The sequence below is a fragment of the Euprymna scolopes genome, chromosome 46 (assembly GCF_053919585.1).
Source record: "Euprymna scolopes isolate OS-2025 chromosome 46, ASM5391958v1, whole genome shotgun sequence".
In the NCBI taxonomy this organism is placed as follows: Eukaryota; Metazoa; Mollusca; class Cephalopoda; order Sepiida; family Sepiolidae; genus Euprymna; species Euprymna scolopes.
In genome coordinates this window covers 46,274,095-46,290,341 of record NC_136527.1, presented here as the reverse complement: position 1 = coordinate 46,290,341, position 16,247 = coordinate 46,274,095, and positions in this window count along the sequence as shown.

The window sequence follows — 16,247 nt, the reverse complement described above, 5'->3', positions numbered from 1 at the left end:
GCAGAGTGACCTTTCGAGGCCTTTAATAGTTTGAAGGAGAATAGGTGGACTGGTGAATCTGTTGATGTCTACACAAACGAGATAAGGAGATTGATTAAGTTGTCAGGCATCAGAGGACACACCATGAATCATGTAGTCAAAATGACATTCATTACCGGGTTCCCGGAAGAGATATTGAAACGCTTGCAGCAGGTCCCAGGAGTGGAGATGCTGGATGTGAGTGAGCTGCTAAAAACTGCAAAGATCTTAGTGAGCACCTAGCCCACGGAGTCTGGAGGGACAACAGCAATTGTACAGCAGGATGTGGGCAGGAGTCTGCCAGATCTGAGGGTGGCATGCTTTGAATGTGGGGGACCACACATGAGAAGAGACTGCAGGAAGTTCTTGCAACGGACAGTATGTTACAAATGCAATTGGAGAGGCCATTTAGCGGTGAAATGCATGAGCTCAGGAAACTGGCAAGGGGAAGCCAGCGCGCCAGCAGCTGCCCCGATTCGGGAATAGTGGCGCACTCGCAGCAGATGCCCAAGCAGAAGATCGTAGTGGAAGGACGGAGAGTTATGGCCCTGATCGACACTGGCTGTGCCACTACCATGGTGCACACAACCCTGGTTGGAAAGTAGAAAGGGAAGGGTGAAGTAATGGCATTCAATGGGTTGCGAGTGAAGTGTCGATGGAGGAAGACCGTCACTATTGCTGAACACCGGATGAGGGTCCATGCAATTGTCACCGATCATCTGGTGCTTGGCGTCCAAGCCATCATTGGAATGGATGTTATATGCCAACTTGGAGGTGTTACCATCACATGTAACAACGTGAGGTTTGGACTAGCTCTGTGCGCAGTGACAGAGCAAGCCTCCCGGAGGGACCAACATGGCCGGGGAGGAAAGAAAAATATCTATCAAAAATCAGGACTTCTGAGCCAAATTCGATGGAGAACGGTGGACGGTGAAGTGGGCCTGGAAACATCAAGCACCATCACTGACAAACAGGGTGGTGTGCTACACTAATTTGCTTAGAGGAGGGGCGAGAAAGGAGTTTGAACAAAAAGTGGTCCGATGGATTGAGGAGGGTATACTGCTGCCTTGGACGGATAACCTTGACTCGGGCATTTTTCCATTGATGGCCGTTCTGCAACCAACTAAAGGGAAAGTAAGACCAGTCCTGAATTTCTGAGAGCTGAACCAACATGTTAAGTGCCATACTGGAGGCGACACCATAGATGTGTGCTGTGAGACCATTAGAGAATGGAGGTAGATGAATGGCACGTCTACATTGGTAGATCTAAAATCTGCCTATTTGCAACTCCACATTGCCAAGAAGCTCTAGAAATTTCAGTTAGTCAGGTACAAAGGCAAAACCTACTGCTTTATGCAAGTGGGGTTCGGGTTGAATTCGGCACCCAAGATCATGTCAACTATCCTCAGAAAGATTCTAGAGACAATGGGAAAAGGAGATGGGGCAGTGAATTCATACATAAACGACATTCTGGTGAATGAGACTCTGGTAACTGCCAAGGAGGTGGTGGCTTATTAGAAGAGGTTTGGGTTGGTCGCCAAAGCGCCTGAAAAATTAGATGGCGGGGCTGCTTTGAGGCTAAGGCTGAAACGAGGTTCGTTGGGCAGTCTAGAGTTTTGCAGGGGAAACGAGATTCTGCAACTGAAGCAAGAGCTCAACAGACGGGAACTTTTTTCCCTATGCGGGAAGTTGATCGGACATTACCCCGTTGCTAGCTGGCTTAGATCAGCATGCAGCTACATAAAGAGGCATGCTGAAGGAAGAGAATGGAATGATAAAGTGGGAGGAAGAACGGTCGCCATGATGGAAGAGCTCCTGAAAGAAGCGGAATGGCAAGACCCAGTCCGGGGAACCTGGAACGTACTGCGAACATTGGATGGAGTCGTGTGGTGTGATGCAAGCAGCATTGCAACAGGGGTCGTTTTGGAAGTTGAAGGAGTGGTTGCAGAAGATGCGACCTGGTTAAGGATAAAAATGATGTCAGCAACATCAATGTAGTGGAATTAGATGCGGTAATCAAAGGGTCAATCTGGCCTTGAAATGGGGACTACGTGACATCTGCATCAAAACAGACTCTGCCATGGTGTTTGCTTGGCTAAAGTCCCTCATTTCAAGCGAAAAAAGGATAAGAACGAAAGGGGCAGCAGAGATGTTAGTGAAGCGCAGGTTTGGGATGCTAGCTGAGCTGATGCAGGAGTTTTGTTTGAAGCTTCGCATAGACATGGTGGCTTCTGAGAAGAACCGAGCAGATGCTCTCACGAGAGTGAAGAGTTGGCTTTTGCGAAAGAAAGATGTTGTTGCTGCATCGGATCTAGATGATGTTGGCGTGCGAGAGCTGCACAATCTGCACCATATGGGGGTAGAGAGGACGTGGTATTTGGTGAAGAAAGTCGACCCGAGTGTCACCAAGGAGCAAGTGAGGCAAGTGGTCAGGACATTTGACAGATGTCAGTCGATTGATCCTGCTCCAAGCACACATGAAGCTGGCCAATTGGAGGTGAGTGGGACCTGGGAGAGACTGGCATGCGATGTCACCCATTACAGGGGTGGACTTTACCTGACCATGATTGACTATGGGCCCGGGCAATTTGCCCTATGGAAGAAGCTACGTGGAGGAACAGACAATGAAATAGCGGCAATCCTTGATGAGGTGTTTTTGGAGCGAGGTCCCATGGAAGAGTTGTTAACCGACAATGGGACCGCATTCAAGTCAGTAGCAGTGACGGAAGTAATGAGGAGGTGAAATATCGAACAATTTTTCAGAGCTGCCTACAGACCCAGTGACAACGGGATCGAGAGAAACCATGCACCATAAAGGCAGTTGCGGAGAGAGGAGGCACCTCACCTGAGCAAGCCGTTTACTGGTATAATATGTTACCTAGATTGGGACAAGTGCCAGAGACGGTTCTGCAACTGTCAACGTTCACATATTCCTGGAGACATCCAAGGGTTGAGCTGGCAAGCAGAGAGGCAGAGGCCACAGGGACCATTAAACTCAGGGATGAGGTATGGGTGAAGCCACTGAGGGCGCGCTGCACCACACAATGGAGTAGAGGTCGCATGACTGGGAGGAACACTAGAAACAACATCAGGGTGGATGGAGTACCGAGGCATATTCTCAACATCAAAGCAGTGGAAGGTGAAGCAATCGAGGGGAATGTGCAGCAACAGGAGGAGGACGAGACACCTTAGAGGCCAAGTAGAGAGAGGAGACCACAACAGTGAATGAGAGACTACGAAATATGATCAGGGAGGCATGTGGTTAGAAGCTAAGAAAAAACAAGTCTTACCGTGGGTGCTTAGCGAGTGAGTTCAGGTCGAGAAAAGGAAATTGTGTGTGCATGAAGCTGGAAACTACAAAATGAGCTTCATTTCTCGGTGCTGAGCGATTCCAGATCGGGCAGGAGAGTACACACTTCGGCAGTATATAGACTGAAATTATAATCCTTTTTTGTGTGTAAGAAGTGACCCCCCCCCCATTACAGAGGTCCGCCTTTTCTGAGACTGCTTTATTCTTCACATTCAAGATGACGAACGGAAGAGCAAGTTCGCAGAAAACAAAATTGAAGAGGAAAAATAAAAAAAGAAATTATTTCGAAATAGAGCGGATTATTTGGTGAATATCACGGATAAAATTAATATTATTTTAGTTAACGTTTTAATATTTACATGAGAGAGAACAGATTACAAGTTTCATCTTTATTAATTTTCTAATTTGTTAATGGCGGAAACTGATAGGTGAACAAAGTTTTGAAAGCTGCCTTATCGTATTTATTGTGCATTTCCGATTATTTTTCTTAATTGTATTTGAAAGATTAAAGTCTAAAGTTAATCTCTGCATCGAATAAAATTACACGTGACAGAAGTTTATGATGAAAAATATTTTCATGATAGCTTCAAATATAATTAGTAAAGTCTTAAGAATTAAAAAAATATATATAGTTTTATTATCCCCTCAAAGTGAGAGTTTAGTGGTAGATCTAGCTTTGCACAATAAAAACAAGAGACAACACGTCGCGCATAAGTTCTACAGAAGCCCCAAAATGTAAGAAAGTCGATTTTATTTTATACCTAGAAGGGGAGGGCGAGGAGCCCAGCTTTGCCCCGCCGTTAAATATGCTTAAATATAATATTTTAAATTTGTCCAGATTTCGTATATATGATTATAGAGTCGTGATGTCAGAAGTAATAAAAAATGTATTTGGGTGTCATCAGCTAGAATCGAAACCAAAATCAAAACTGTAGCATTCAAAGCTGGTGACGTTACCACTGTACAAACGTAACATGCATATGAACTGATTAAAAATAAACGAAGATGATTTTACAAAATGTATAACGATTTTTTTTTAAATTTTGACCCTATAGAAGTCATGGAAGTGGTGCCAATTTCTAAAAACTGACCGTGGAGTCACTAACTTCTAAGGGTGTGTCTCTGTGTTCACCCATTCATAATCGCGATCTATCAATTTTTAAGACCGATATTGCAGGTGCAGGAATCGCTTGAAGTCGAAAGTAGTAGAGTATCTGCAGGACCATTAAAGGTAAATTTAACAAGATTATTGACTAATAGAAGGTTTCCACCAAGGCACATCCTCACATACATAACATAAAAATATAGAAATAACTCCCGAAAATAATGACACTTGATAAAGAACTCGAGGTACTGGTCGCGATTAGAGTTCCCTGCCGAACACCCTAAAAAAACACTAACTTCTCCCTACGCATGAGCAAAGGACATGTTTTAGTTGCCATAGTAACTAAACGATCATGAATTTTTATCGACTTTGTTTTACTGTTTATGAATATTGAAACAAAAGACATTACTACACATTTATTAATAATATCTCACTTTTAATCACTTTTATCGACTTTTTTTTTACTGTTTTACTGTTTATGTGTCACTTTTATCGACTTTTTCTTTTCTTTTTTAAATAGCATTTTCTTTTTTAAATGACGTTTTTACTGTTTATGTCTCACTTTTATCGACTTTTTCTTTTCTTTTGTTAATAGCATTTTCTTAAAATGAATATTAAAATAATTTCCCAACTTTTTTCATTTCTATGTGTTTTTAGTTTTATGTGTTGAATGAAACTTTTTTTTTTTTTTCATTACAACAATAGTTATCGACCCCGGTTCTTTGGCTGACAAACGACATCTGTCGGCGGTTCTTGAAACTAAATTACACGCATTCGCTTCATGTTACTGACATGCAGAAGTGCCAATGGTGCCATAGGTGTTATTGTAAATTAACACTCTTAGCTAATTCCGTAAAATGAGATTCTACTTTTTAGGCGAATTTGCATAATATCTCACTTTTATCGCCTTTGTTTATTGTTGTAATGAAAAATAAAAGTTTCATTCAACACACAAAACTAAAAACACATAGTAATGATAAATGATTTATTTTATTCATTAAATGAAAAAAGTTAAAAATTAAAAAAATAGTTGTTTATATGCGCATGTAAAAATGTTTGTACAAGTGGGAAATTATTTTAATATTCATTTTAAGAAAATGCTATTAAAAAAGAAAAAAGTCGATAAAAGTGAGACAAACGGTAAAACGTAGTCATTTAAAAAAAGAAAATACTATTTAAAAAAGAAAAGAAAAAGTCGATAAAAGTGAATGAATGGTGCGAAAATAACATTGATTAAACGGAAGTAAATTTATTATTCTATCACCATTTTGTGGTACTAGTGCACTTATTGATCCGTGCTGAAATAATGTTATCATTTAAAAAGCCATTCTTAACATGGGGAGGGTGCAAATTCGCCTAAAAAAGTAGAATATCATTTTACGGAATTAGCTAAGAGTGTTAATTTACAATAACACCTATGGCACCATTGGCACTTCTGTATGTCAGTAACATGAAGCGAATGTGTGTAATTTAGTTTCAAGAACCGCCGACAGATGTCGTTTGTCAGCCAAAGAACCGGGGTCGATGACTATTGTTGTAATGAAAAAAAAAAGTTTCATTCAACACACAAAACTAAAAACACATAGAAATGAAAAAAGTTGGGAAATTATTTAAAATATTCATTTTAAGAAAATGCTATTAAAAAAGAAAAGAAAAAGTCGATAAAAGTGACACATAAACAGTAAAAAAAAAGTCGATAAAAGTGATTAAAAGTGAGATATTATTAATAAATGTGTAGTAATGTCTTTTATTTCAATGTTCATAAACAGTAAAACAAAGTCGATAAAAATTCATGATCGTTTAGTTACTATGGCAACTAAAACATGCCCTTTGCTCATGCGTAGGGAGAAGTTAGTGTTTTTTTTAGGGTGTCCGGCAGGGAACTCTAATCGCGACCAGTACCGAACTCGAAATCACTGTATTAAGATGAAATAACAAACTTATTTATGTGTTAAGAATATTAATTCACATCGTTCAAACGTAAATGTTTTCTTGTAACGAGTGTTCATTATGCAGGCTTAGTTAAATGAGGATCTCGTGAGAATAGCATGAAGTTTAAGATTACTGATTTTTATGAACAGTGTCTCACGTGACTTGAAATGAATGTGGATATTTTCTGAGAGGACGTAAACCATGTAAGCGAATGTGTTGTGATAATTGTTATCATTAAAACCACATTAAATATTTTTGATATTATTTTTTGTGAAAATATTGAATGAATATTGCTAATCGTAATGTTCCTGAAATATTAAAAGTATTTTTAATTGTTAACATCTACAATGTTTTATTTTTATATAAAAAAGCAAACAGAAATTCATGCGTTATTTTTAATTTAAAAAGACAATAATTTGTGATTTTAGTCATCATATCGGTATCACTGGACACATGTATCCATAAAAATAAAACTGAGTTTTTAAAGAAAAGGACATAATAAAATCCATTCAATAATTAAACTGAAAGAAACAAAAACAAACAAACGAAAAAACATTGTTGAGAACACAAAGAGAAAAGATAAGTCGTATGCGTAAGGAAATGAACAACACAAATAGAAGTAAGGGGGTCGGACATGTGGGTAAAGAAAATAAACAAAGTTCGTAGTTAAGATGAAATAATATAAAAAAAATAATGTTAAAAATATTAAAAAGTGTCTTTAAGAAGGAGATATATAATGTTTCTTACCGGAGATGACTTAAAACGGCGAAGGACAACAGAAGATAAAAGATAGTGTCATGTGCACTGTGCAGTGAGATTTTCAAAACCCGCTAGATTGGGGACATAGAATCTCCAGAAAATCACTAGATTTTTTACTTTTCATAACCGAGATTTAGAAAACCCGCTAGATTAACAAAAAAATCTCTAAAAAAAAAAAAAAAAAAAAAAAAAAAAGAAACACTAGATTTTAACTTCGTACCTTATATATAAATTTAGTCGTTATGCAATAGGTTTCTAAATAATAAATAATAACATTATTATTTCAGTCCAATCAGTATGCTTCATAAGTACCATACATTTTTTTGGGTTTTTTTTTCCTAGGCATCACCATTTATCAAGGCCCAGGGGCCACTCGAGGATAAGGGTTAAAGAGTGTACAGTAATCAATTGGACAATATAGTAATTGTGACAATTACTAATTACTAATTGTCAGTAATGGAAATTCAGTAAATTTGTTAACTGAAGGTGAACGGCTTATCAAGAACTTGCTTACATTGGACTTGAAGACAACCATATTGTAGTCAGCTGGAAAGCAGGAAAACGGAAGACAGTTTCACAGGCGTGCAAGTTTGACGAAGGGGGGGGGCTTAGATTGAAGTTGAACTTCAATCTATGTCGAGCGAGCACTTGCCACGAAAATAACGACAAAGCAAAGACAAACTTGCTACATTTCTTCTGTCAAATAAAAAAAACATTGTTGAGAACACAAAGAGAAAAGATAAGAATCGAGAAGTTATAAAAGGCTTTACCCTTTTCATTTTTCTTCCTTTGAAGATTGTAACAAAAATGTAGTAGGCAAAAAAAAAATAAATGTTCTGGCAGCAACAGTACAACTTCAAAATAGTCAATATCGCCCACCTCCAGAAGAGAGGGAATTCCTGTCCGTGATAACCGTGGTAAAAGAAGACACACTCCAATCGCCAGAAACACCCACACACACAATTTGCAGGACACTCCCGACTTGTCTCTAGCCTCCTCCTTTTATAATGGCCGAGAATTATCCATTTGCATAATCACATGAGAAAGAAACGTGATTTTCCGAGAGTTGCATGGCGTAAACGCTAATAAAAAACCCCGGACGCCATCTTGGAATTCTCTTTTTCCCCCCAACCGGTGACACAACAGACGTACCCGAGGTAAGCTCTTTTTCCCCTCATTTTAGTTATTGCTATTTCTGCTACACTCCCCCCTGATCTCATGATCACAAATGGGGCAGGGGGGCAGTCGTCTCTGTCTGGTACTTCTCCGAAGAACCGGAGGCAGCACTTCCTCCCTGCCATCCTCCTCATCGCCATTAGTGCCACCAGTCTGCTCCATAGGCGGTGTTTCACAATCAGGGCAGGGGGGCAGTATTCGTCTCTGTCGGGTACTCCTTCGTAAAGGCAAGACGGGTGGTCCTTCCTCCGCTTCTTCAGTATGCACATTATATGGCTCAAAATCCTCTCCGTCGTCCTGCATCATACTCTCTGTCTTTTCAGAAGACATCATACTGTCTGAGTCTCCCTCTTCCTCCGATGTAACAACATAATGGCGAGGGTGCAAATCCTTCACGTGACGAGGCACACCGTCCACCAAAATCGACTGAGGGCTGATCACCTTGGTCACCTCACCCTTGCCGAACCTCGTGGTACATCGATTTTGCGATCTTTTGACCCATACGCGATCTCCAACCTGGTAAAAGCTGTTCTTGGGACCTGGGGACGCAGTTGCGAGATTGGTCTCCTTTACTCGAACTTCGTATTGATAAATCCTGTTGGCAGGCGCAGTGGAGGGAGATGTGTCGTCTCTTGGTGTGATGTTATACCAGTAGACAGCCTCCTGTATGGGACAATACATTCTAGCCACTATTCGATTCACTGTACGGTGACATCGCTCCGCTATGCCATTCCCGGCTGGAGCGTATGCACAACGGAATCGCAAGTGAACTCCCCATTTACATGCAAATGCTTGAAACATATTGCTGCAGAAAGCTGTGTTATTGTCTAAAAGGAGTTCATGCTGCGCGCCATGCTCGAGGAACACTGCCTCCAACTGATGAATCACGCTTGCCGAGTCCTGCCTTGCCAATTTCCTCCAAATGGAGAAACGCGATGGACCACAGTCTGTTAAAGTTAAAAAATGGAAGGTGCCATAATGCGTGATATCCATTCCAATTCTCTGCCAATTCTCATTAACTTCCAGCTTTCCCTTTTCCCACCTGACTAGCGCTGGGTCAATGGACTGACATTCCTCGCATTTCTGTATGACCGTTCTGACAGTTGCTTTTGTCGTGGTTGGACATCTCCTGACAAAGTAGGTAGTGCGTCGCACCTCCGGATGTCCACTATCTTTGTGAATAGCCATAATTTGACTCTCATCCAGCTCGTCTGTGTGGACCGCGCCTATCACTGGGTCAAGACCGTTTTTCTTTTTCATTGCCTCAAACCATCGCTGTGGCACTCGGGTCAGTCGGTCAGCAATGTTTCGTGCTGATGGAACCAGCGTCACATCCACTGTCAGCCCGTACTCTTTCACGAGCTCCTTAAGAGTGCTTAATCGCCTCCTAATAAGCATCTCGCTTGCTGCTTTGGTGCGTACTCGCGCTTTTCCAGTTAGCGTGTCCGAGACCCAATGGTATACGCAAACAGAATCTGTCTTTATGTGTAGCACCTTGCTCTGCCACTGGAGAGCCAAATTGATGCCTTTCAATACGGCATCCAGTTCAGCCAAGTTGATATGTTGAGAGTCATCTTCAGGTCGCAGCCAACATGCATCTTCCAACACAGTTTCACACATCTCCAAGGCTGCCCCAGTTGGCAGTATTTTTGCGAACAGTTGGCTGAGATGGCGGAAATTTTCTGTTTCTATGTCTATCCTTGTAGCCATGTCACTAGTAAGGGTGCTGGAGGTAAACGTTTTGTCTGGGCTGACGTTATCCGCCTGATAGTCAGGGACCCGAACCTTGGATTAACCACTAAGGAGGCTGTCCTATCAGCAGGTGCAAAGTACTGGGGCTGCTGTATTGCCATTTGGTGAATGGATTCTGGACCATGCAGTAGCTTCTGGTGGGGCCTCTCGATGCCATACTAGTGGGTAATTGTTACGGCTTTACCTTATCATTAACTACAAATAAAAAAAAAATAAAAAATTCTTCGTTTCTTTTTCTCTCTTAATTTCCCCTCTCTGTCCTGCTCTAAGTAAATCTGTCGACCTAGTCCACAAATTCCAAAATTTCATCATGACAAGTTTCAAGAAAAAATACACGATTAAACCCGGTTCCCCAACTTCCAACGTAGACCCCTACTACCATGTCTCCTTCTCCAACATCAGGGGTCTTCGTTCTAACCTTCCAGAGGTTGAAACCCAATTACAGGAGACTAAACCAGACCTTTTATTTTTAAGTGAAACTGGCATTGGACAGGCTATTTCCCTAGATGAGTTTGCAATTTCAGGATACTCTAACTTAACTTCTAAATCTGACCCCCAAGATCGCCATGGGCATGGAATATGTGCCTATATTAAAGATAGCTTTCCATGTGGGAGGGACATCTCCAGGGAAGATCCTAACTTACCCTATATGTGCTTCCGGGTTGCTTTAGCTCACACTACTGCATTTATATTTACTCTCTATCGCCCCCACAACAGTGGAGTTACTATCTTTCAAAGCATATCTGAGAAAATTGACCAAGTCCTTTCTACTTATCCTTCAGCTAACATTCACGTATGTGGAGACTTCAATGTTCACAACGTTGAATGGTTGACCCACTCAAACAAGACCGATGATGAGGGGAGGTTCTGTCATGATTTCTCCATTGCCTATGACCTCACTCAGATTGTTCAGGAACCTACCCGTGTGCCCGATAATGATGGCCAGTATGCGAGCCTACTAGACCTTTTTCTCACAACTTGCCCTGAACTATGTTCAGTTTCTGTTCTGTCGCCTCTTGGATCTTCCGACCACTCTGTTGTATCAATTAAGATAAAAATGAAATGTAATAAGTCCCCAGATGTACCTCTTCATCGTACAGTATATCGATACACTAAGGCTGACTGGGATAGCTTCCGTACATTTATATCTGATCTACCTCTGCATTCCATGTTTAAAAAGGATGTGTCCTCTATAGTATTAGACCTAACTGAATGGTTAATTGTAGGTATTGACCATTTCATACCCTCTAAAAAGTTTCAGAAAAAACCTAACAGCCAGCCATGGTTCTCTCCAGAATGTGCTGCTGCCATTGCGCACAGAAATCACTTTTTCCACTGCTTCAAACGTAATAGATGTATGGAAACTAAAGCCGTTTTCAGGACTGCCAGCAACCATTGTAAGAAAGTAATAAGGAACGCAAGAGAGTTGTATGCTCAATCTGTTAAGTCCAAAGTAGCTGAGCAGCGGCTTGGTTCCCACCAGTTTTGGCAAATAGCAAACAGAATCCTGAACAGAAGCGTGTGCTCCATCCCAACTATTATCAATGGACCTGAGGTAATCTCGTCAGCATCAGACAAAGCCAAACTCTTTGTCAAGAACTTTGCAGCAAATTCTACCCTTTGCGATCAAGACCGCCAACCCCCAATATTTCCTCCTGTATCAGAAAACACGCTATGTGATATACGTATATCTGTACGTGATGTTGCCAAGCTAATCAAAAACCTTGATTCGAGTAAAGCAACTGGCCCTGATGGTATTCCAATTATAGTACTCAAAAAACTTCAACCTGAATTAGCGCCCATACTTACAAAACTGTTTAAACGTTGTCTTAAGGAGAATAGTTTCCCATCTCCCTGGAAAACCTCATCAGTATGCCCTGTATTTAAGAATTCAGGTGATCGCTCATCCCCCTCTCAGTACAGGCCAATAAGTCTCCTGTGCGTCATGAGTAAGTTGCTAGAATCTGTGTTAAATACAGAAGTAATCAAACATCTCAACAAAAATAACCTTCTTAGTGACACTCAATATGGTTTCCGTTCTGCTAGATCTACAGCAGATGTCCTTACAGTTATATCGCATAGGATTAGCAAATCTCTCGACGGTGGCAATCTTTCTAGAGCAATTGCTCTTGACATATCTAAAGCCTTTGATAGGGTATGGCATAAAGGTTTACTTCATAAGATCGCTAGCTATGGTATAGCTGGAAAAGTCTTCTCAATTATTAAATCATTTCTTTCTGATAGGTTCATAAGAGTAGTAGTTGAGGGGCAAAAATCAGAAGCTCACAGTATTAATGCCGGTGTCCCTCAGGGATCCATCCTGGGCCCAACTCTTTTCCTGATCTACATTAATGATCTTCCAAATCATATCCTTACATCATTTGTAGACATTTATGCTGACGACACTACCATTTATGGTACCACATCTAAGACAGTAAACGACCAAGTTCTCTCCAATTCTCTCTCCTCTGATCTTGAGCACGTAGTACAATGGGGAAAGGAGTGGCTGGTTACTTTTAATGCATCTAAAACCAAGCTTCTCTCTTTACATCATCAACATTCTAATCCACATTTGTCATCAATTGAAATGAATGGCTCTCGTCTTCAGGAGGCCTCAAGTTTTGACAAGCTTCTGGGCTTGACCATTACTCCTGATCTTAAATGGAACACGTATATCAAATCTGTTGCCAAGGCCGCTGGAAAAATGGTGGGATCTTTCTATCGATCCAGTAGATATCTCACTGCTGATGCTATTCTCTACCTATATAAGAGCCAGGTACGTCCAAGGATGGAATACTGTTGCCACATCTGGGCAGGAGCTGCTAGAAAGGACTTGTCCTGCCTTGATAGAGTTCAAAATAGACTTCGTAGCCTCGTAGGAGATGTCCTTTTCTCCTCCTTGCAACCTCTATCTCACAGAAGAGATGTTGCGAGTTTGTCTCTGATGTATCGTTATTTTCATGGAAAGTGTTCAACTGAGCTTCAATCTTTGGTCCCCCCTCGCCAAACTTTCACAAGAAACACTCGTCTAGCTGTAAACACTATCAATAATTTCCCCCACTCTTTATCTGTGCCTAAACCTAAACGTAGATTCCATGAACAAAGCTTCTTTCTTAGAACTGCACGCCTGTGGAATTGTCTTCCGTTTTCCTGCTTTCCGGCTGACTACAATATGGTTGTGTTCAAGTCTAAAGTAAATAGGTTCTTGATGAGCCGTTCCATATAAGTTATTAAATTTACCAAATTTTCATTACTAATGATTACTATATTGACCAATTTCTACTGTACACTCTTTAACCCTTATCCTTGAGTGGCCTCTGGGCCTTGATAATGTGGTGATGCCTTTGTAAAAAAAAAAAAAAAAAAAAAAAAAAAAAAAAATTGCTAGGGAGCTAGCATCGACCCATACATTCAGCTCTTTGCCGTCCACACACCAATTTCCCTGTGCCGGATCGTTCTGCTGCGCAGATTTTAAGGTTTCGAACATCATACGATGTAGTACGGCGTCCCTTGCTTCATCATCCCAGCCCTTCGTTACCGAACTTACTCTCCTTCTGAGTATTCCGCCAGCCACACGAAGCCAACCGCACACCGGAAAGTGCCCGACAAGTCGACCACACAGGGAAAAGATTGTTCATCGCATAACAATACTGGGAGCCTCCGGAATTGCATTTCCTCGCTTCCACCGCAGTTCATTGCGTTCCATCCTGACTGCCAATCCCAGCACCCGTGCACCGTCCTTCAACTGCTCCGGGTTCTTGCACTCCAACCCGAACTGCGCGAGGTGTTCTCTCACACGGGTCGCGGGCACCACGTCTTCATTGACAAAAATGTCATCAATGTAAGCAGATGCTGCGCGGCTTATAACTTCTTCCTGAGATAGTACTTTGCTGACAATTGCTCTCATTATCAAGGGAGCCACATTCAAACCAAACCCCAGACGGGTCAGACAGTATTTTTTCCCATCGATTTCCACAGTCTGGTATGGCCACAGTGTCTCATGGACCCGGACTTGTAGGTATGCTCTTCTGAGGTCCAGTAGGGACACGTTAGCACCTTTTTGTCTCCACTCACGCAGCTTAGCCGCACAAACATCTGCGTTGGCCGTAAATGCGTCTACATAATGATTTAGCTCCCGGTAGTCCATCACCGGGTGCACTTTGGCTTTGTTCTGCTGTATCACAGCCATCAGGGGAATTAGACCTTTGGGGGGTCCCAATTTATCCTCTGGGTATGGCACGAGCCAACCATTATCTATCCAGGTGTGGAGCTCCTGCGTGTATTCTTCACAAATTTCTGCTGGCACTGGGTACTCTGACACTCGATTATGCAGCCTTTCAGGGGGGTGGTCCACAGACCATTTCCACGATGCGGTCCACGTTCGGTTTTGATGGTCAAAGGTAGCAGTGAAATCTGGTTCATCGATAGAAATGGCTGCGCATTTAATACTTTTCCTGGCGCCCAGCCGCACTGATCCTGTAGGCTTGACAACGACACCTCCTAGAGCTTTTATCGCGTCGATCCCTAGAAGCAAGTCAAATCCCAGTGGCTTGCCATGCACCACCAACACATCGACTCTGGCAGACACACCTTCATCAGTGGATACAGAGACCGTTCCAACACCGCAGCATGCATGGGACATTCCACCAATTGTGTTGACATTTACGTTTGTTTTTCTCCAAGACCGGCACCGGTCTGCATGTAAAATTGTCCTGGAGCATCCTGTATCAATAAGCGCCAAACATCGCGTCCCGTCAACATGGATGCTTATCACCGGGAGCATCGTGTTCACATCTTGGTTGGGAAGGAGACTGGCGCTTATGCGTCCTCCCCTTGCTCGTTTCCCGAGCAGTTCCGAGCCCAGTGTCCACTCTCACCGCAACGGTAACACCGTGTTCCACGTTTTCGACAGTCCCTTGTAAGGTGGCCTTTAACATTGCATTTGAAACAGGTCACGTTAACAGGATTATTCTGGGCCCTATTGTTGGGTGAGTGTGTGGCCGCAACCACATCCTGATTTTGTTCGCCAGTCGTCGTCAAAATTCTCGCTCTCGACATTAGCTCCCCCATGGTCAGGGCTTTGATGTTCGGCACCTGTTGAAGAGCAATTGAGATGGTGTCAGGGAATCCAGTGACAAAAATTAATTTTGTGAGTCTCTCTAAGCTTTCTCCTGTGAATCCGGCCAATCCAACCAACTGCCTGATTTTGTTGGCGTACACATCCACACGTTCACCAGCCCATCTAACCATAGTTATTTTTCTATATGCTGCAAACGCGTCATCAGTAAATGCCTCCTTTAATCGAGCCTCAATCTGGTCTATTTTCTTTTGATCGTCCTCCTCCATTTCCATGTAGAGGGCCAGCGCATCGCCTTCCAGGTATAAAGGTAGCAGACTCGCTACGTCATCCACCTGCTGAAGTTGTGCGACAAGTCTCACTTTTTTCAGCCACGCTACAACGTCTCCCTTGCCAGAGAACGGCTTGATAATATCACTGCTTATCCGCACCTTCGCCATATTCGGGCTGAAATAGCTTGAAACAAAAATGTAGTAGGCAAAAAAAAAATAAATGTTCTGGCAGCAACAGTACAATTCCAAAATAGTCAATATCGCCCACCTCCAGAAGAGAGGGAATTCCTGTCCGTTATAACCGTGGTAAAAGAAGACACACTCCAATCGCCAGAAACACCCACACACACAATTTGCAGGACACTGCCGACTCGTCTCTAGCCTCCTGCTTTTATAGTGGCCGGGAATTATCCATTTGCATAATCACATGAGAAAGAAACGTGATTTTCCGAGAGTTGCATGGAGTAAACGCTAATAAAAAACACCGGACGCCATCTTGGAATTCTCTTTTTCCCCCCAACCGGTGACACAACAGACGTACCCGAGGTAAGCTCTTTTTCCCCTCATTTTAGTTATTGCTACTTCTGCTACAGCTGGGTATGGGCGTAATGAAATGAACAACACAGCTAGAAGTAAGGGGGTCTGACATGTGGGTAAAGAAAATAAACAAAGTTCGTAGTTTTGTACCTTTTCTCCACGTTAAAAAACGACCCTGGTGTCTAACTCTGTCCCGTGGGGAGGCATAGTAAATAGGTACAATTAGGGAACAAAACACCGGTCAACCTGCCGGTGTCGAGTCAGGGGAAACTCCATAAGAAAAATGTCCGGCCAAGGGAGATAACTATT